The sequence below is a fragment of the Erinaceus europaeus genome, chromosome 18 (assembly GCF_950295315.1).
Source record: "Erinaceus europaeus chromosome 18, mEriEur2.1, whole genome shotgun sequence".
Classification (NCBI taxonomy): domain Eukaryota; kingdom Metazoa; phylum Chordata; class Mammalia; order Eulipotyphla; family Erinaceidae; genus Erinaceus; species Erinaceus europaeus.
This window is the reverse complement of record NC_080179.1, coordinates 50508297-50530325: the sequence shown is the minus strand read 5'-3', so window position 1 is coordinate 50530325 and position 22029 is coordinate 50508297. Positions and strand designations below refer to the sequence as shown.

The following is a 22029-nucleotide window of genomic DNA, read 5'->3' as shown; positions in this document are numbered from 1 at the left end:
CTCTCAGTACTGCTTTAGCTGTGTCCCAAATATTTTGATAGGTTGTGTCTTCATTTTCATTAGTTTCCAGGAACATTTGAATTTCCTGTTTGAGTGAGTGTCTGACCCAGTGGTTCTTAAGGAGCATGTTGTTTAGTTTCCAAATTCTATGTCTTTTAATAATTTTCCGTTTGTTGTTAAAAGTTAGTTTTACTCCACTGTGGTCTGAGAAGATACTTGGGATGATTTCAATGCTCTTGAATTTATTGATGCTGTCTTTGTGGCCTAACATGTGGTCTATCCTTGAGTATGTGTTGTGTGGATTTGAAAAGAAGGTGTATTCCAGTTTTTTGGGGTGGAGGAGTCTGAAAATGTCCAAGAGGTCTAGTCTGTCAATCTCTTCATTCAATTCTCTTGTATCTTTATTGGTTCTCTGCTTTGTTGATCTGTCTAAGTGTGAGAGTGGGGTATTGAAGTCTCCCAGTATTATTGTATTACTATTGATGTATTTTTGAAAGTCTTTCAATAGGTGTTTAATGTATTTAGATGGTCCCTCGTTGGGTGCATAGATGTTAATAATTGTTAAGTCTTCTTGGCTGATTGAACCTCTAATCATTATGTAATGTCCTTGCCTATCTTTTATTACTTTATTCAATTTAAAATCTATCGTGTCTGAGATGAGAATGGCTGTTCCTGCCCTTTTTTGTGGACCGTTAGCCTGTATGATAGTTTTCCATCCTTTCACTTTAAGTCTGTGTTTATCTTGTTGTGACAGATGTGATTCTTGCAAGCAGCATATGGTTGGGTTATGTTTTCTGATCCATCCCCCCACCCTGTGCCTTTTGATGGGTGAGTTTAAGCCATTGACATTTATTGATATTATGGATTTAATGTATTGTAGTGCCATTGTTCTAAAAAACAATTTGTTTACTCTGCTATATTACAAGTATTATAGTGATGTTCTTGTTTATAAGAGGTCTTTTAGTACCTCTTTCAGGGCCGGCTTGGTGATAGTTGCCTCCTTTAACTGTTGTTTGTCTAAGAAGGTTTTGATCCCTCCATCTAGCTTGAATGAAAGTCTAGCAGGATACATAATCCTTGGTTGAAACCCTTTTTCATTCAGGGCTCGATAGATATCTTGCCACTCCCTTCTGGCTTTTAGAGTTTGAGTTGAAAAATCTGCAGAAAGTCTTATGGGTTTTCCCCTGTATGTGACTTTTTGTTTCTCTCTTGCAGCCTTTAGGATCCTTTCTTTATCCTTACTTCTTCTCATTGTGACTATGATGTGTCTTGGTGTTTTCAGGTCTGGGTTGATTCTGTTTGGTACTCTCTGGGCCTCTTGCACCTTGATATCCTTTCTGTTATTCAGGTCTGGGAAATTTTCTTGTATTATTTCCTCTAGGATGTTTGCTTCCCCTTCCTCTCTTTCTTCCTCTGGCAGGCCAATTATACGAATGTTACTTCTTTTGAGATCATCCCATATGTCTCTGTTGTTGTTTTCAGTGTCTCTCAATCTCTTTTTAAGCTCTTTCACCTCTTTCTTAGTTTTCTCTAACTCATCCTCTGTCTGACTAATTCTGTTTTCTGCTTCTGTTAGTCTGCTTTCCCTTGCCTCAGCTTCTTTCTTCATTACAGCTATTTCAGCTTTCAGTTCTCTAATTGTCTCAAGATAATCAGTATTTTCCTTGGGGGTCTCAACTGTTGTTTCCCTAATACTGCCATTTCTTTCCTCCAATGTTGTTTTCATTTCTGTGATTAATAAGTTTATTATTGCCTGCATACTTTTCTTATCTATGGTTACTTCTGACTGATTTGTAGTTTCTTCTGGGCTCTTGTCTTCATTCATTGGGGTAGCAGTTTTATTTGTTTTTAATCTACCCATTTTTTTTTTAATTTATTTGTTTCTTTTTTTTTTTTTTTAATGCTCTGTTGTTCCTCAGTTGTTGTGTTTTGAGCACAAGTAACACTGTACTAAATACCTTTATGACAATTGCACTCACCAACCTCCGGAATAACAGTAGCAACTGAAGTAAGTATTGAAGGAGTTTAATCGTTACCAGTTAGCCAAACAATTTCTCCAGTCCGTGAAAAAATAGTAACCAAATCCCAGTGAAGAAAGAGAAAAGGAAGAGAGGATAGCAAGAATAGACAGTTATGCAAATCTACTATCCAGTGTATATTCTAAGGGTAACAAGAGTGTAAAGGGAACTAGAGCAGAGATACACACGTAGAGAGTCCACTCTGGGTCAGATTTCTTCCCCAAAGTAATTCACAAATTCAGAAAGGCAAAGAAGAAGGAAGTGTATGACAAGATTAACAAAAAAAAAAAAAGAGAGAGAGATAGAGAGAGATAAGAGAGAGAAAAGGGAGAAGATAAGAAGAAGAGTTGTAATTAAAGAGCAGTGCGAGGAACTTCCCAAATGTGTATCAGTGAATTAAAAAAAAAAAAAAAAAAGAGAAAAAAAAAAAAAGAAAAAAAAAACCCTGTTTGGTGGTATGGGGTATCCTGCTAGTAGCTGGTCCCAGGCACTGCTTATGGGGGGGGGGGGGGCGGCGGGAAGGATGTATGCTTGAAAATTAAAAGGAAGAAAAAAGAATTTTTTCCCCCTACTCTAATTCTTAACCCAAATTAAGTTATAGACACATCCTTGGTATGACCGTTATGGCCCCTTATTGGCTGGCCTGCTAAAGGCAGAAAATCCTATTGTTTACACGAGATGTGTCCGGAGCTCAAAGGCTGGCCGCTTCTCCGGGCGCCATCTTCCGGGAAACCCCGCCCTCCAGACTTTTTTAAAGGATTTCTCAAAAATGAAAACTAGCTCCAAGTCCTTTGATCCAATGAGAGCTATACTCAAGAAGTCTTTGGATCCACCCTCAGGGTCGCGGTGGACCCTCGCGACTCCCAAGAGGCAGCCCCCGAGCTAAAGTGCTCTCTCCGGGTCCTCTGCCCGCTGGGCTCTGCAACCGGTGGAGGAGCCGCCTTCCCCGGCGGGCGGAGGACAATGCCCGGCACACTCGCCTTGCCTGGCGCCGCCTGGGAATTCTGGAGCCCCGCTAGTCCGTGTCACCTTTGCTCTAATTGTTAACCCAAATTAAACTGTAATCACTTCTTTGGTGCCCCCCCCTTATTGACTGGCCTGCTAAAGGCAGAAAATCCTACCGTTGCCGACGATGCTATCAGAGCACTCGCTGTCAGCGATTTCTCAGGCCGCCGCCATCTTACCAGTACTTTTCTTAAAATGTATCCATAGTCTTAATTTTTTTTTTATTGGTAGAGACAGCCAGAAATCAAGAGAGGGAGAGAGACAGAGAGATACCTGCCTGCAGCCCTGCTTCACCACTTATGAAGCTTTCCCCCTGTAGGTGGGGACCAGGGGTTTGAACCCGGGTCCTTGCGCACTGTAATGTGAGCACTTAACCAGGCGCGCCACTTCCTGGCCCCTCCATAGTTTTCATCAGAGATCCAGAAGGTTCCCTAGCTTATAAAAGTTTGAACATAAAGTGCTGTTCTCAGGATGAACAAATACCTTTGTTAATCTGATTCCTGCCCACTTCCCGGCTTTAGCTCTTACTCTTTCTTTCTCATCACATACACTTTTAATACTAAGTCCTGCCGAGGACACCATACTCTCAAAACAAGTACACATATCATGGTGGGCGTTGGGGTGCTTTCCTGCTTGTCCTCTGCTGTATCAACTACGGTAACAGTCACACGTCCGATGATGTCACTCTTTTTTTTTAATTTCCCTCCAGGGTTATTGCTGGGCTCGGTGTCTGCACCATGAATCCACCACTCCTGGAGGCCATTTTTTCCCCCTTTTGTTGCTCTTGTTGTTGTAGCCTCGCTGTGGTTATTATTATTGCCATTGTTGATGTTGTTCGTTGTTGGATAGGACAGAGAGAAATGGAGAGAAGAGGGGAATACAGAGGGAGAGAAAGATAGACACCTGCAGACCTGCTTCACCACCTGTGAAGTTACTCCCCTGCAGGTGGGGAGCCGGGGGCTCGAACCAGGATCCTTACGCCGGTCCCTGCGCTTTGTGCCACATGCGCTTAACCCACTGTGCCACCGCCCGACCCCCCGATGATGTCACTCTTTCTATAGCTCCATGCCTCATGTAGCTTGCAGACAGAGCTGTAACCACAGTGTCACAGTAATTGATCTTCAGACTAGTTTCCACAGCAGACATCCGGCTCCTTGAGGTCATCTGGCTCCTTGAGGTCAGAGATCACATTTCTGGATCTCACTATCCTCCACATCTAAGATAGTGTCCGTATTTAGTAGAGGCATAATACAAGGCGGTGAAATGACTGCTGAAGATGTTAGGGCTCTAGGAACACAGCAGAAGTGCCTTTGCTCCCTCTTAATGAAACAGACATTTTCAAAGCAGTGTCTGTTCCCTAACATTCTCATATTTTATTTTTGCTGTTCTTTCCTCTCTCTGGTGACCTGGCTTCAATTTTTTTTTTTGTTACATCAGAGGGAGATGAGAGTGGAAATACAGGGGCAATCCAGACAGTTAAGACCATCTAGGTCTATTTTGTGTAATGTCTCATTCTTTTTTTTTTTTTTTTTTGCCTCCAGGGTTATTGCTGGGGCTCGGTGCCTGCACTATGAATCCACTGCTCCTGGAGACCATTTTTCCACTTTTATTGTCCTTGTTGTTTATCATTGTTGTTATTTTTTATTGTTGCTCTTGCTGTCGTTGTTGGATAGGACAGAGATAAATAGAGAGTGGAGGGGAAGACAGAGAGTGGGAGAGAAAGACAGACATCTGCAGATCTGCTTCACCGCCTGTGAAGTGACCACCCTGCAGGTGGGGCTGTGGGCATGAACCACGATCCTTACACAGGTCCTTGAGCTTTGCGCCAGCTACCGCCCGGCCCCCATGTCTCATTTTTTATTAATGTTTCCAAGTCCATGGGGTTTATGAAGGAAGGGGGATTTTACTTTCAGTTAGGGGAGGATTGAGACCCTCCATCCTGATTACTGATATGAAATGAAGTAACTCAGTGTGTGCTAGCTCAAAGGCTGAGGGATGTGGACAGGAGAAATTCTCAGGAGTTGGAAAATAGAAAGTTCTGTACTTCTTGTAAGTCTTAGAACTGAGGTTCAGTCAATATACACCCTATCAGAAAAGAGACAAGGAACCCTGTGTGATATTGAAGTTGCAGAACAAGGCACTTTTAATAATGCTTTCAAACACACTGCCCATAGTAAAGAGCTGTGGTTCCTTTGGTGCTTGTGTTTATATGTTCCTCAAAGGTTTCACTGCTGTCTCTCAAAGAGAAACCTTACAGATAGACCATTTCCTCACCTTGTTAGTCTGTGTAGGACCAAGTTCTTCTCATAGATTCAGCAATAATTCAGTGACTTAAATAAGATAAATGTTGATTTTTTTCCCCTCCTTCTCCTTATTGGACAGTCTGAGATGAACATGCCATGTTGAATAGTTTGTTTTTTCCTTAGAGTTTACCCTGAGAAGGAGTGCTCAGGCTTCTTTTCATGTGGTTTCTCTGACAGCCTCTAGTTCAGTGCTTCTCAAACGTCTGCATCTGGAAAGATCATTTGTATAGCTTAGGAGATGCAGTTTCTAATTCTGGGGTCAGGGTAAAGTTCTCTCTCTCTCTCTCTCTCTCTCTCTCTCTCTTTTGGTCAATTCTGAAAGTATCAACATCTGGGAACTGGTGTGTTATTTACTTGATTGAATCTTACAGCTTGTACTGAGATGGCAGTAGGGACATGCTCACATGCAGGGTTCAAGGACCAGAAATTAAAATGAAAAGCTATATTTTATCAGAAAAAATAGAAAAATATTTTACTTGCCATATCTGGTGTTGGAAAGGCTTGAAAATATAGACCCCATGTGGGCAGCCATAGTCCCTGCTATGTTCAGTAATTGTAAAAGTAAAGGAGAGGGCTTGGGTGGTGGTACACTGGGTTAAACACACCTTGTATGGTCCAAGGACCTGCACAGGGATCCGGGTTCAAGTCCCTGGCTCCTTACCTGCAGGGGATCACTTCATAAGCCGTGAATCAAATCTGCAGGTATCTATCTCTCTATTGCCCTCTCTATCCTCCCTTTCTCGCTTAATTTCTCTCTGTCCTATGCAATTAAAAAAATGGAAAAAAATTGGCTGCCAGGAGTCAGTGCAGGCACCAAGTCCCAGAGATAACTGAGGAGGAAGGGGGAGGGAGGGAGGAGGAGTTGTTAGAATGCTGGAAGAGAATCAGCAGATTCTGCCACTTCATCTCTGATGGATCTCTCCCTGGCAGTCACATTTTTAGGATTCATTATACAGAACAGCCAGCATTCATTTTTTTTTCTCAGTGATGTATTGGTTACTATTAATCATTAGAATATGTGTGTATACAAGTTTGAGGACAAACCTAAATTATGGTTGCAAGCTCATGCTTTTTCTTACAATTATTTCCTTCTCACATGGTTAGAATGCTCCATTATATAGAAAGACACGGTGTGGAGATGGAGCTAGTAGAGCATGTCAACAAAGCCACATTTGAGCCTCATTAACTCATTTGAAAGTAAAAATTGAATATTTACTTTGTTGAAATCACTGTACTTGGCACTAGGAATGTAACACTGAAGGAAGCAGGTATAGGAAATAGTCTTTAGAAGAGGGGCGTGTAGTTAGTACTCTGAATTTAAGTTCCATCTCTGTCACTTAACCTAGTGTAACTTTGTTGACATCTCTGTCTTAGCTTCTTTCTTATCTATGGAATAATATAATAGCAGCATAGCCTTGTTTAGTATGAAGCTTCATTAGACAATATATTCTCTCTTTAAGAAACCTGCACTTTACCATTTCACATCATATCTGCCACTGCAGAAAATAAACCAAGGATCACTACTGAGACAGAGACCTAAGAAGTTGCATGCCCCCTTTAAAGCAAAGAATGGGGTGTGTTTGACCAAGGTTAGGGCGTGTTCACATTTCTAGCCATTTCCACACAAGAACAGGACTCATTTAACTGCCAACTTTCGATATTCTTTCTTTGATGAGGTGTAAACATCTTGTCAACCTTTCACATCACCTCAATTTTGTTTCTGATGTTGGAGATTACTCTGTCAACGAGGCAGGGACATACTTGTAGCTGGTGCTCTTTCATTTCTCTTGTATCTATAAAGAATTTCCTCTTTATTATGGGAGTAAAGTGACCTTAACTTGCAGAGGTTTTCACATCTATTTAAGCTTAGGCCTTCTTTGGTTTCCCATCTCATATTATTACAAAGTTCGATTCAAATTCTGTACTACACCTTCTTTTGTATTGTGATCCCAGTGATTTGGAATACTCATGCCAACTAAGGTTGCAAAAGAAGCCCCTTATAGAGTTGGGCAGTAGCACAGCGGGTTAAGCACATGTGGCACAAAGCTCAAGGACTGGCATAAGGATCCCGTTTCGAGCCCCCGGCTTCCCACCTGCAGGTGAATCGCTTCACAAGTGGTGAAGCAGGTCTGCAGGTGTCTATCCTTCTCTCCCCCTCTCTGTCTTCCCCTCCTCTCTTGATTTCTCTCTTTCTTATCCAACAACAATGACATCAATAACAACAGTAATAACTACAACAATAAAACAACAAGGGTAACAAAAGGGAATAAATAAATATTTTTAAAAAAGAAGTCCCTTACAGAGGGCTCTAAGTCCAACACTTCAAAACTATCTGTCAGTGTTAAGACCACTCAGTAATTTTCTTTTTTTTTTTTCCTCCAGGGTTATTGCTGGGCTCAGTGCCTGCACCATGAATCCACCGCTCCTGGAGGCCATTTTTCCCCCTTTTTGTTGCCCTAGTTGTTGCAGCCTCGTTGCGGTTATTATTGCCATTGTTGACGTTGCTTTGTTGTTGGATAGGACAGAGAGAAATGGAGAGAGGAGGGGAAGACAGAGAGGGGGAGAGAAAGATAGACACCTGCAGACCTGCTTCACCGCCTGTGAAGTGACTCCCCTGCAGGTGGGGAGCCGGGGGCTCAAACCGGGATCCTCACGCTGGTCCTTGTGCTTTGCACCACGTGCGCTTAACCCACTGCGCCACCGCCCGAACCCCTCAGTAATTTTCTTAATTATTAATTTCTCTTACCTAGGAAATAGGAAACAAATAAGGGAATTAAAAAACGGTGTCTCCATGTTGAACACAGTCTCATGTCATATTCTTGTGCTAGTCTGATGAATTCCCTGGAGTCTTTCCTCAGAAATACATGCATATGTAGCAGTATACATAAATTTACATAAAATACATGAACTTAAGGATAAGAAAATACCAGATTGGAACAGTTTTGGAACATAGAGTTAATGGAAAATGCACTCCGTGTTTGAGCCCATATGTCAAAGGTTTTATTTCAGACAAAGCAAGGCAATATGGATTTTTATTGATGAAACTGTCAGCATCTGTTTATTTTATTCATATTTTGGAACAACCCTTCATAACTCACTTTTATTGATGGTTCTCATTAAATATGATTTTGTCATTTAAATTTTCTTTTTTTACCAACCTATGGCTGTGATTAAAGTCAGCAGCCAGTGCTATTGCACAGCACCTGAGGACATTGCCAACCTCATTAATAAATGTATGATCAGTTTTCATCTAGTCCATTTAATTGAATAACCCTGGATTTCCTGGAATATCTTTCCCGCATCTAAGATTCTCAAGTGGAGAAGGCCTGTTTTTGTGAACATCAATATTTGGGGATCTATATATCTGTGTAGTTGGATAATATACTGAAATTTTGTTTAAATTAGTTTTCTCTTTAGATACAAAGGATCCTTTGAATTTGAAGACAGAGTACTTTAGGGAATATATATATATATATATGTATATATATTTATTAAAAATTTTTTTTTAGATAGTAACAATGAAGGGAGGGAGGGAGGGGGAGAAAGAAAGAGAGAGACCACAACACCCAGTCTTTGAACCTTCCTTCAGAGTGGTAGGGGTCGGACTTGAACCTAGGTCATGCACATAGCAAATTAGAAAACTATCTAAATAAGCTATTTTACCAGTCCAATTTAGTCAGTATTGTATTGCAGTTAAATTGTGGAAATTAGCAAAGTGTGGTTTATCTTGATCCTGGTTTCCAAAACTCTGGGTCAGAGGAACTAGATTGGGGGAGATGATAGTGAGAAAAGCAGTAAAAAGCAGTAGAGTTGGTTCATTCATCAAGAACTAGGGAAGCCTATATGGTTTTTGATTCCTGGAGCCAGTTCCCTTTCAGTAACCTGGAGAGGAGACAGGAATCTGAATGCTGAGGATGGGATATGGAGACATGGGGACAGGATGAGCATTTTACCTGTATTTCACATGGCAGGTTTAGGATTCCCAGATCATTGTTGAATTTAAGGGGATTCTGCACATTTTGGCAATAACTCCTGGAAATTTAAGCTACTGGGAAGTTGCTTCATGTCTAAGGTATGTACAGAGATATAGGGGGGAAAGAATCTGAATACTGACTACTGTTCAGTTTCCAGTCAGAACTAGCCATTAGGGTGAATCATACCTATGGCAACTTCAAGGACATACATAATCTTCTGGCCCTGAAAGCTATCTCACCCCATAAAGTACTCACCATGCTGTACATGGGCATCAAGCACCCACATCACATGTGTCACAGTGCTGGGGAGATGCTACTTATATGATGGAGCAGTGCTGTTGTGGCCCTCCCTCTCTTTTGTCACCTCTCTGAAATAAAATGAAAACAAAACAAAATTAATAAAAAAGCAAAGTCACCTCAGGAAGAGTGGGATTGCACATGTGTAACTCCCTGGCACTGATTTAAAAAAAAGAGAAAGAAAATAAACCTTCACATTATTACCTGCATGCAAGCGTATGTAGTTAAGACTCACATGCTCCGAAGATGCAGATGCAAGTCTTATCTTCATGAACCTCACTGTGTGGTTATAGAAGTAAGACATAAATACTAGGCTGTGATGTAGGTGGTAAAAAAGGAGTTTTAGAAATTAAAAATGAAGAATTGTTGAAGATGAGGGAATAAGGTTTCATGTAAGGAATGATATGTGTATAACTTACTTAGCTTATAGGATGAATATATCATATGCACGAAAAGGTATGAGCTCTTTCCAAGTGTAAGAAATATTGTGGAAAAAAAGCAGTAAGGGAGCATTTTGATAAATAAGTGTATTTTGTTAAGTTGTGAATTTCAGCAAGGAGTCTAGTTGGGCATATCCTTGGAAAAGCAGACTAGGACCACGCTGGTGATTTTTAGAGGTGATAGACTGCTCTAGTAGAAGAATAGCTAGAGAGATCCAGATGGCCTTGGGTATGTTTTCTTGATCTCATTGAATCTTGTTCTCTTTTATATTTGGAATGATGATAACACTATACTGTACAATGTGTTTAGAATTAGAATAACTGTGATGCTGTCACAATAACACCATTTATTGAAGATCAAACCATGTCTGATATGCAGTCATAGTCTATGAAAGTGGCATGTTATGTTGTATTATATTATTACTACTCAGCTATTTAGAGTTCTGTATTAGAGGACTCTTTTACCATTATAGATATTTAAAAAACAAGCATATAGCTGCTGAGATACTCAACAGAGTTCTTTTAACTACATACAGCAATACATCAAGAAGATCGTGCACTATGATCTAGTAGGTTTTATCCCAGGAATACAAGGCTGGTTCAACTTACTTAAGTCAATAGATGTGATCTACCACATCAATAAATGTAAAACTAGAAGTCAAATAATCATCTCAATAGATGCAAAGAAAACCTTTGGCAAGGTCCAACATCCTTTCATGATCAAGACAAACAAACAAAGAATGGGGATAGATGGGAATTCCTCAAACTAGTTGAATCTATATACAGTAAACCAGCAGCCAACATCATATTCAGTGGTGAAAAACTGAAAGCATTTCCCTTCTACTCAGGTACAAGGCAGGGCTGCCCATTATCACTATTACTAGTCAACATTGCCTTGAAGTCCTAGCCATAGCAATTAGGCAAGAAAGGAATCAAAGGGATACAGGTTGGAAGAGAAGTTAAACTGTCCCTATTTGCAGATGACATGATTGTATGTATACAGAACTTTAAAGAATCCAGTAGAAAACTCCTGGATGTTGTTAAATAATAAAGTAAAATGGCAGGCTAAAAAATAATATACAAAAATATCAGTGGCATTCTTCTCTGAAAACACCAACTCAGAAGAAGAAATGATACAGAAGTCAATCCCTTCACCATATCAGAAAAGACCATCAAATATTTGGGAATAAAGCTAACAAAAGTGAAAGACTTACACACTGAAATCATGACTAACTCTTCAAGGAAATAGAAAGAGATACAAAGAAACGGAAAGACATCCCATGCTCATGGAATGGAAGGATTAACATTGTCAGAGTGACCATCCTGCCCAGAACCTTAATGCTCATTAAGGTACCAACAAACTTCATTAAAGAAATAGAACAAAAGATACAAAATATATCTGGAATTAGAAATTCCAGGATTTCCAAGGCAATCTTAAGATGAACAAGACCAGAGGCATTACACCACCTGATCTCAAGCTATACTACAGAGGTACTGTAATCAAAATTGCCTGGTACTTGAACAAAAATAGACAAACAAACATACCAGTCAACTAAAACTGAAGATCCAGAAATAAACCCCACATCTATAGCCAACTAATTTTTGACAAGGGGATTCAAACCATTAAATGGCAAGAAGAGTGTCTCTTCAACACATGATGCTGAGAAAATTGGATTGAAACATGTAAGCAGATGAAGTTAAAGCTTCATTTATCACTATGCACAAAAGTCAGCTCCAGGTGGATCAAGGATATGGACACTAGGCCAGAAAATATCAAATACATAGAAGAAAACATTGGCAGGACACTTCATGCTTCAAAAAAGCCTTCAAGGATTCAAATCCAATAACAGAAAACAAATGCAAAAATAAACCAATGAGACTATATCAAATTGAAGAGCTTCTTACACAGCAAAGGGTACCACTGCCCAAACAGAAAGGTACCCTACAGCATGGGAGAAGATCTTTACACAAAACACCTTAGACAAAGGACTAAGAAGCAAAATACATAGAGAGCTCAGCAAGCTTAATACCAAACCAAACAAACAAAACTCCCCAAACAATAAAAAACCAACCAAACAAAAGCAACCCCATGAGGAAATGGGGTGAGGTCTTGGACAGAAGTTTCATTGAGGAAGAAATCCAGAAGGCCAAAAGATATATGAGAAGGTGCTCAAAGTCACTGGTCATCAGAGAAATGCAAATAAAGACAACAAAGAGACACTACTTTACATCCGTGAGACTGTCATTGATCAGAAAGGACGGAAATGACAAATGTTGGAGAGTATGTGGAGAAAAAAGGAAACTTCTGTGCTGCTGCTGGAAGTGCAAAAATGGTCCAACCATTGTAGAAAGCAATGTGGTGACTTTATCAGGACTCGGGACCTACTCTGCAGCCCAGCAATTCCTCTTCTAGGGGTTTTCCCAAAGGAAACAGAAGTCTCGGAAGAGATCTGTGTATACCTATGTTCATAGAAGCACAATTCGTAATCTCCAAAACCTGGAAGCAACCCAGATGTCCAACATCAGATGAGTGGCTAAAAAATTGTGATATATATACAGGATGCAATACTACTCAGCTGTTAAAAATGACAAAGTTGTCTCCTTTGCATCCTCTTGGATGAAACTTAAGGACATATGTTGAGTGAGATAATCCAAAAAGAGAAGGATAAATAATAATTGATCTCACTTATTAACAGGAGTTAATAAAGTAGGGAAAGCACAAATTGAAACATGGACTGTACATGTATTGCACCAAAGCAAAGGACTTTGGGGAGGGAAGAGAGAGATGAAGGAAAAAGCTTTGGAAGCCTAGAAATTGTCTGCATATGTAATGAATCCACTATAAAGCATTAACCCCCTCTGTAAAAAAAAAGAAAAATAACAGCAACAACAACAAAAAATATCTAGCATGGATACATGGATACACACACACACACACACACACACACACACACACACATATAGTCATGTTTAATTTAAAGTCTCAAAAACATCACAATCTAGTGGAAGCAACTTTTCCCCTGCCCCAGTAGGGAAAGAGAAACAGACTGGGGGTAAGGATTGACCTGTCAATGTTCATGTCCAGTGGAGAAGCAATTACAGAAGCCAGACTGTCTACTTTCTGCACCCCATGGTGAAGCTGGGTTTATATTCCCACAGGGATTAAGAACAGGAACAGGAAAACTTCCAGTGAAGGGGTTGGGATACAGAACTCTGGTGGTGGGAATTGTATGGAGTTGTACCCCTCTTATCCTATGGTCTTGTCGATTATTATTAAATTAATAAATAAAATTTTTTTAAATTAGCAGATAACAGTAGAATTATCACATATGGTCAAGTGATAAATTATATGATAGAACCTAAGTCTGAATGGAGGTGAGACCAGTGTACCCTGGAGTAAGCAGCACTTGTTTTCCATATCTGGGACTTGGACTTGCAGAATGGATGGAATTGCATAGTAGAAGGGAGAGAGAAAAAAAATCAAGAATTAATTCATGACCGATGAATTGTCAGAGGAGCTTTATTGAGAAAACATGATGACAATTAACTCAGCATGTAGATATGTTTGCCAGAACTATTTTTGTGACTCCTTTTCATTTTATCTTAAAATAACAAAGAAGATTTCAAATTATAGATACAGAAATTATAGAAATAGAGCTTAGGAAGACAGGTTTTTTATAGTAAAGTATTATTCACAGGGAGTTAAAAGCTTTTATGCTTTATGGAAGCTCTTAGGGCTGGAGCAATTCTAGTGTTCATTTATAGCCTAACTCATTTATGCATTCCTGGGAGGTTTTGCAAATGTAACCTCAATGCTGCCTTTCTGTGAACTCTGACAATACCCTAGGCTGTATTTGTTCATAAAGGTGAATTTCCTTTTGGAGAGTGATTTGATGTAATTTTGTTTTTCATAAAGCCCATTACTATGCATGTTCAATTTGCAAGCATCCAGGGCTCTGTTTTCTCCTCTGTAATAAGTGAACTGTGCAGTCATCTGTGCTTCTCTGACTGCCTGATTCCCAGCAACACTTGTGTTATTGGAGAGAAAAAGAGTGACCATTGAATGAAAAAATTCACTATATAAAACAAACAAAAACCCCAAGATACACCACTGTTTACCTCTTAATGTAATTTTCCCTCATAATCTGTTTATTGAGTTACCAGCCAAAATTTACTAAGTCCCTTCTTCTAATTCCCTGCTTTTATTGAGTTGGAAATGACAAGGGGCCTTCGGAAATAATCTTATCCAGGAACTTTATTGTATTTTATCTCCCCCTCCCCACTCCCAAGAACTTTATTTTATAGTGGGACTGTACAATCTGAGAGAAGTGAATCTTTCCCATTATTCCACTGCTTAGTAATGACTGAAATGTGGCCCTGTCAGGGCACCAGTCCAATCTAGCCTGCCTCTCCTGTAGAGATTGTACTCAGCATTCTCTGGGCATTGGTAATGGAGTAGTATCCTTGTTAAACACTTCCATAAAGAGGTAATGGGGAGGAAACCATTTACACAGTCAAGAGTTTTCTTTGTTTGATCCTTTAAATCAGCTCTTTTTCTCCTACTTCATTACTTATCTGTGGAGACACTGAGCAAGGCAGTTAGGGATAATGGATACAGCTTAGTATAAAATGAGAACAATAGTTAGTCAGAATAGAAATAGTCATTTATAACTAACAGTAGTAAGTCCGAAAGTGTCTGCTGATCAAAAACTACCCTTCTTCCAGGTGCTAAGAGTCGTGAGGAAGGACAGCATGTGGTCTTGACTCAAAATGATACTCCAGTGCATTTGGGAGAGGCACAACTTACCAGTCAAGGAAGAACACAGGAGGTGAGAGGTCATTGTCTTCCGTGGGAATATCAGTGTGGTGGGACTGGCAGCAGCTGGGAATCCAAATGAAACTTGGCTGATATCTGCTGATAAGTATCTGGGGATTTCCTCCATCATTGTCTTCTCCAGACTCTGCCATCTCCATGTCCATGGGTCTCTTACCCATATCCACAATTTTCTAGAGCATCTCAAGTTTTAACCAATATGTATTTCATTACATTCTATGGCTTATTGTCAACATATGTGCCACTTAATATGATTTAAAGCTATACAATATTTAAATAGATATATCCTGCCAGAACAACCAGGACCTTTTCTTTTGCCTGGATAATATTGTTACACTTCCCACTAGTTGCATTTACTAATTTTAAAACCTACTATCTTATATATACTTTTAGAGTGAAGAATAATCTACCTAGCATTTTATTTGAACATACAAGCAAATGGTCAGGGAAGCAGCATACTATTGATATTCCTGTTTTAGATGGGAAGACTGAGAATGTGGGAGATAAAACACTCAGCTCACCGTTATGCAACTGAGTAGCTATAATAGGATTTGAACAGAGATTTGTGTGAGTTCCTGCCTAGAACTTTTTTTTTTATCTCAACTTACTTGATTACTTAATTTAATTGTAACTTTATTCTCTGGTTCTTATTCACCACTGGAAGAATACTGTTAAGAGATAAAATCATCCAAATATTGTACTAGTTTTATAGTATCGCTATCAAAGTACAATTTTTTAATGTCTAAAAGTGTCCATGAGACTTTCAGAATGATGAGTCCTTACTAGGTTCAGCCCAGTTTTGGGGTTGACTTTAGCCCACATGTAGTGATTGCTTTTTATAAACGTCTTTTCAGTTATACTAAATCCAAACATATGTTCCAACTGTAAATTTTCCATTTGTTTCCAATTTCATTGTATTTACTCAGACTTATAAGGAATTGAAAAATCACACCTCTTTATTTCATGACAGATGGTAGAATATTTTTATAATTTTCAAAAAAGAATCACAGTGGTCAACATTACAGGAAATAAGATATTTGAAATATTTCGGAGTACCATCACAGAAAAATGTGCACTTTAAAATGTTACCCATACACATGATTACTGAAGGAGATTTTTCTCTATGTGAAATAACTTTGCTGTTTAAAGCCAGTTGAATGCTATCATCATTTACTTACTTGTTTCTGTAAAATTTAATATACATATTGGATAGACATCCAGAAATCTAGAGGGAAGAAGGTGATAGAGAGGGGGAGAGACAGAGAGATACCTGCAGCCCTGCTTTTACCACTTTCAAAGCTTTCCCTCTGCAGGTGGGGACCAACTGGGGCCCTTGAACTTGGGGCCTTGCACATTCTAACAAGAACACTCAACCAAGTGTGCCATCACCCGGCCCCCTGTTTCTTTTTTATTTCCACCAAAGTTACTGCTGGGACTTGGTATCTGTATGACAAAGTCACTGCTCCTGGTGGTTATTATTATTATTTTCCTTAAAAATTATTTTCTTGCATATAGACAAAAGAGAAATTGAGAGAGTGAGTGGAAGAGAGAGAGAGATCTATGTAACACTGCTTCCGTGGGGACCAGAGCTTGGAAAGAGTCCTTGAGTGAAGTAATGTGCATTCTATCAGTTACACCACAACCTCTTTTATATGAAATCTGAATGATGTACTTGTTTATGCATATGGTATGTGCATATGGAGTGAAGGCTGGAAGAGTAACTGAAAATATAGTCACAATTCTTGAATGCACAGTCTAGTTGAAGAATAAATAGATCCCTTTGCAAGCGACATGAGAGTTATTAGCTCCTTCTCTGCTCATATAATCATTCAGTCAATAAGATTCTGAGTAAGAAGGCCTCTCTTTGTGACAACAAGGTATGTGTTTTTGTTGACCTCTTGGTATGTACTTTGACTAGGGAGATTTCTTATTTGACTCACAGATAACTATATAGCACTGTGAACAGAACAATTTGAAAAAAATGTTCAAATGAAAATGTGAGCACTACTTATATTTAAAACTTTCTTTTAAAAAATATTTATTTACTTATTCATTCCCTTTTGTTTCCCTTGTTGTTTTATTGTTGTAATTATTGTTGTTATTGATGTCATTGTTGCTGGATAGGAAAGAGAAATGGAGAGAGAAGGGGAAAACGGGGAGAGAAAGATAGACACCTGCAGACCTGCTTCACTGCTTGTGAAGTGACTCTCCTGCAGGTGGGGAGCCGGGGGCTTCTTATGCCGGTCCTTGCACTTTGTGCCATGTGTGGTTAACCCGCTGTGCTACCGCCCAACTCCCCACTACTGATACTTAATCATAAAATTATTTTATAAAATTTTACTCTTGAGGAGTATCGAGAGGGATAAATATGATTTTTGATACGTGGGTGGATGTAATAACTAGATTCTATATGCTAGCACATGAAGAAGTAAATAAATGAATGAAATTAATGATTAAAGTCATGACTGAAAAAATGCTGTAACATAAAAGTCAGGCTATTATCATCTTTTCTGTCTGATCTCTGCCAAGGCTTGTCAATTTTAAAATATTTTTAATGTCTTTCTCTAATGTACCTATTAAGTGAAGTACATTTTACTACTTTGGGCCAAAAACATTCACTTAAAATGCTATATTAGTGATATTTCCTGGTTAGTAACATGTCATATTAGACTGAATAGAAATAGTTTTCATTAATTTTTGTGGTTGATGGTCATCCACTAGAAATTTAAAATTGTGAAATTATACCCAATACTTGAATAATTTAATTACATTTTAAGTTGCTGGTAGGACAGTTTTTCTTTCTTTTTATTTAATGGGACAGAAAAAATTGAGGTGGGAGGGAGATAAGAGAGATACCTGCAGACCTGCTTCACCAATCATGAAGCTTCTTCCCTGCAGGGAACAGGGACTTGAACCCAGGACTTTGCATATGTTGATGCTCAATCAGGTGCACCATTGCCAAGCCTTTTATGGTAGGATAATGTGACCAATATGAAACTGATAAATTGAAATAGCCTTTCTTCTCATATCTGTTACTTATTGAAGGCTGCTTGATGTTTGAGACCATAGGGATTGGTCAAGTGAGTTTAGATCCATACTAACTGGTATAAACTGTGTGACCCTGTACGAGTTCCTTAACTGCTTTGTAAAATTAATATAATATTTATATGCTCTTTTAGGGATTGTGTTGTGGATTTAATAACTGAATATGTGATAAGATCTTAGAAGCTTCTACTGCATAGTGTGTGTTATATAAATGTTAGCAATGATGTATCCTTATGGTTATATTTACTAATTTGGAATACAAATAAGAAGTACATTTCCCTAAAATATATAGATATATGTATAGAAGAAACAGTAACTATTTTCCTTCTGTTGCATTTTATAAATACACTCTTATTTTGCTTATACATGAAACCTTGATTACTAAAATTTGTTTACACGTTAATTGAAGTTCCCTGAATGAGTTTTTTTTTTCTAGCCTTGTCCTCAGTATATTCCTTCATGTGGGTGGTGGTGGTTTGGCACTGTGCAAAGTTTTATCACATTCTCAGGGGCGTAAGCCGTCAATACTGTGTAACCCATGTCCGAATGTGAACGGGAAGGCAATAGGCAGAGGGCTTTCTAAACCTGTCCTGAATATACTTCAGCAAAACCTAACCATCACAGTAACCAGATAATAGTGATTTCTTTTTTGGATTATCTTTAAGAAAATGCATATGGTGGTCTGGGAGGTGGTGCAGTGATAGACTTTGGACTCTCAAACATGAGGTCCTGAGTTCTAACCCCACCAGCATATGTGCCAGAGTGATGTCTGGTTTTCTCTCTCTCCTGTCTTTCTCATAAATAAATAAAAAGAAAAATCTTTAAAAAAGAAAATGCATATATTGCTTCTGGTAGGATGAGATGTTAGTCAGAGGGAACTGAATGTGCAAACATTCCGAGCCATGGCTTGTTTGGGAACTTGCAAGGATTTCTGTGTTGTTGAAGCATAGCCTTTAAGATTCAAAGGGAGGCAGAACAGGGTTTGAAAAGTAGGTAGGAACAGATTCACAATTCATAACACTCCCCAATATTAATTGGACACCGACAATATGCCAGAGGCTGCATCAGTAAATAAGTTCATCACATCATTTTGCTCTCAGTACCTTGTGGAACTTGAAGGTTAAGTAAATTGGGTCCTTTTCAGTGGATTAGGAGGGAATGAAGGTGGTGCTTTAAGTGGTGGAATAATGTGATTAAAAAGCATTTTGAAAACTCATGCTGATGAAGGGGTAGTCAATAGGAGGGAACCTTGTCTGCTGTGTGGCCACTGCAAATGTCCATATAAGAGATGGTGAAGGTTTAAACAGTAGTGATGCAAAGCAGAGATATTTAGTTAGCTTTATTGATAAAACTTGAGGAGCAATTTTATGTTCATTTATGTTTTATTATTATTAATTGGATAGAAACAGCCAGAAATTGAGAGGATGTGGGGAGACAGAGAGAGAGAGACAGACACCTGCAGCAATGCTTCACCCCCTGTGATGCTTTCCCCTCCAGGTGAGGAACAGGAGACTGAGCCCAGGTCTTTGAGCATCGCAACATGTGCACTTAACCAGGTGTGCCACCACTTGGCCCCTTATGTTTTTTTAAATTATTATCTATTACTACTTTAATTTCAAAAGAAAAGGGTAAGAAACCTTTCAGTATTTTCCTTGGATAATTGGTTAGACATTAAGCTTAAGCAGTCTGTTGTATAAAGCTAATAGAAGCTCAGACTATGTTGCTGAATGTGTCCTCCATATCATAGCCTATGGCTAAACAGTTTGCCCAGTTCTTGGTTTAGATCAGATATTGAATTCGTAATAGTAGGTGGAAATAGAATAATTCATATTTTAATAATAATTTCATTCTCTTATTTTAATTTTAGTATTATCCTTATTTATTTATTGAATAGAAATAGCCAGAAATCAAGAGGGGAGGGGGTGACAGAGAGGGAGAGAGACAGAGAGACACCTGCAGCACTGCTTCACCACTCTCAAAAGCTTTCCCCCTGCAAGTGAATCTGGAGGGTTGAACCTGGGTCCTTGTGCATTTGTAACATGTGCGTTTAACCAAGTGCACCACCACCTAGACCCAGAATAATTCATATTTTTAAAACTTCAGCAGTTGTAGTCCAATCAACAACAAAAGTCTAAGGACCATAACTCACTAACTCACTATTTTAAAAGTATCATTCTTATTTATTTACTGGATAGAAACAGAGAAATCAAGAGGACAGGAGGATGATATATATATATGTATGTATATGGGGGAGGGGGAGAGGGAGACAGATGGGGGAAAGAGAGACAGAGGGAGAGAGAGAGAGAGAGACAGACAGACAGGGTGCTGCATCATTGCTTCACCACAGGTAATCCTGCAGGCAGGGATTGGGGATTTGAAACCTGGGTCCTTGTGCATTGTAACATGTGCACTCAACCAGGCGTGCCACTGCCTGGGAATCATCACCCTCACCCCCCAGCTCAACACTTTAAAAAGAAAAAATACAGCAAGGAAAGAAAGCACATACATGGTCACTATTCTGAGTGGCATGTTGCCAATGTCTTAAAGTTTACTCAGAGACAGAGGCATCTAAACCTGTTTGGAGTTTATATCAAGTTTCCACTTCTGCCTAGAGGTGGTGATCAGGGCAGATCCTGGAGCTCCCTTTCTTAGGGACCCATAAAGTAAATTGGGTAAATAGAAATTTATTTGTTTTTTACTCTCTCACCTCCACTGGGATAATTTTTATTTAGCCTCAAGGACTGCAGTCCATCTCTGACTTATGTATGGAATTTGAAAATCAAATATTAGTGCACTGAGTTTTCTTTGTTTACATTTAAGGGCTTTGCTTTTGAAATTCTAGAGAACCAGCTCCTTAATCCTTCCTCCACTTTTCTATATCCATTTTTCCTGAGCTGTCAATTCAGCACGACCCAGTCAAGTGCAGGGAGACAAGTGTACTTGGAAATACAGATTTTTAAAACATCTTGGTTAATGTATGAAAATAGTATTTTGCCCATATATTTTTTAAAGAATGACTAGATTAATGATTACAAGGAAATTACAATAGTTTGGTTATCAAAATCTAAGATCTTTTATTTTTGAAGTTGGTCTCTCTCTTTCTTGCTCTTGCTCCCATTCACTTTTGTGACTGGGCTTCAACGAATAACCTCTCCCTATTATACGATCCCAAACAGCCAGGCTCTTTTCACAGTGCTAGATGGAATAAAGACTCGTCACCTGACCTGTGCTGGATTAGCACAGTCAACGGCCATGCCTTTCCCGCTACGAGACACGTTCTCAAGATCTTCCTGCACAGTCATCACCGCCCAGCTATCATCCACATTGGTCTCCAGCTCCCACTGATTTTGTGCTCGGAGAAACTAAGATGGAACTTTCGGAAAGCAAACTGGCGTCTGTTCAGTGATCTTACCAACAAATCTATTCCTGCAATTCCAATTAACTCTATCCCCTCTGAAGATTCCTACAGGCGCTTCCGCCAAGCCATCTTCAAAGCAGCTTCCCAAGCTATTCCTCATGGGAGACATGCTAACTATACGCCTTGTCTTGATGCTGAATGTGAGCAACTACTAAAGCAGTATGATGAGTCGGGCGACCCAGATGTGGCTGACCATCTCATTGCCTCCCTGAATGCAGCACGCCAAGCCCGCTGGCAACAACTCACGGAAAGTCTGAACTTCACCCACTCAAGTAGGAAGGCCTGGAAGCTTCTTCATAGTCTGGGTGCCGGTAGCCAACCCTCTCTCGTCTCCCATCCTCCCGTATCTCCAAACTCAGTGGCTAGTCACCTAACTCAAGTTGGATGTGCTAAGATCGACCCAGTATGGAAAAGAGAAATTTCCCATGAGTGGTCATCCCACTTCCGTTTATCTTGTCCATCTCCAAAACTCTCTCCCTTTACACTGTCTGAACTGGAAGATGCTTTGAAGAGGGTTAAACCGGGAACGGCTGCTGGCTATGATAACATTACCCCAGAACTCATTCTTAACTTAGGCCCCGCGGCAAAGAAGTGGCTCACTTCATTTCTGTCCCACATCTTGGAATCCAAATCTATGCCCAAAATTTGGCGTCGTGCAAAGATAATAGCAGTTTTGAAACCAAAGAAAGACCCAA

General features: G+C 39.4%; 1 long non-coding RNA gene across 1 annotated transcript in view; it reads left to right on the top strand.

The window, feature by feature from the left end:
* The window catches only part of LOC132534330 (uncharacterized), a 325111-nt gene that overhangs the window by 71587 nt on the left and 231495 nt on the right, over positions 1–22029 (top strand). Inside the window, exon 2 of the long non-coding RNA XR_009546058.1 lies at positions 14763–14866. This is a non-coding gene — a long non-coding RNA (uncharacterized LOC132534330). The remainder of the gene's footprint in view (positions 1–14762; positions 14867–22029) is intronic.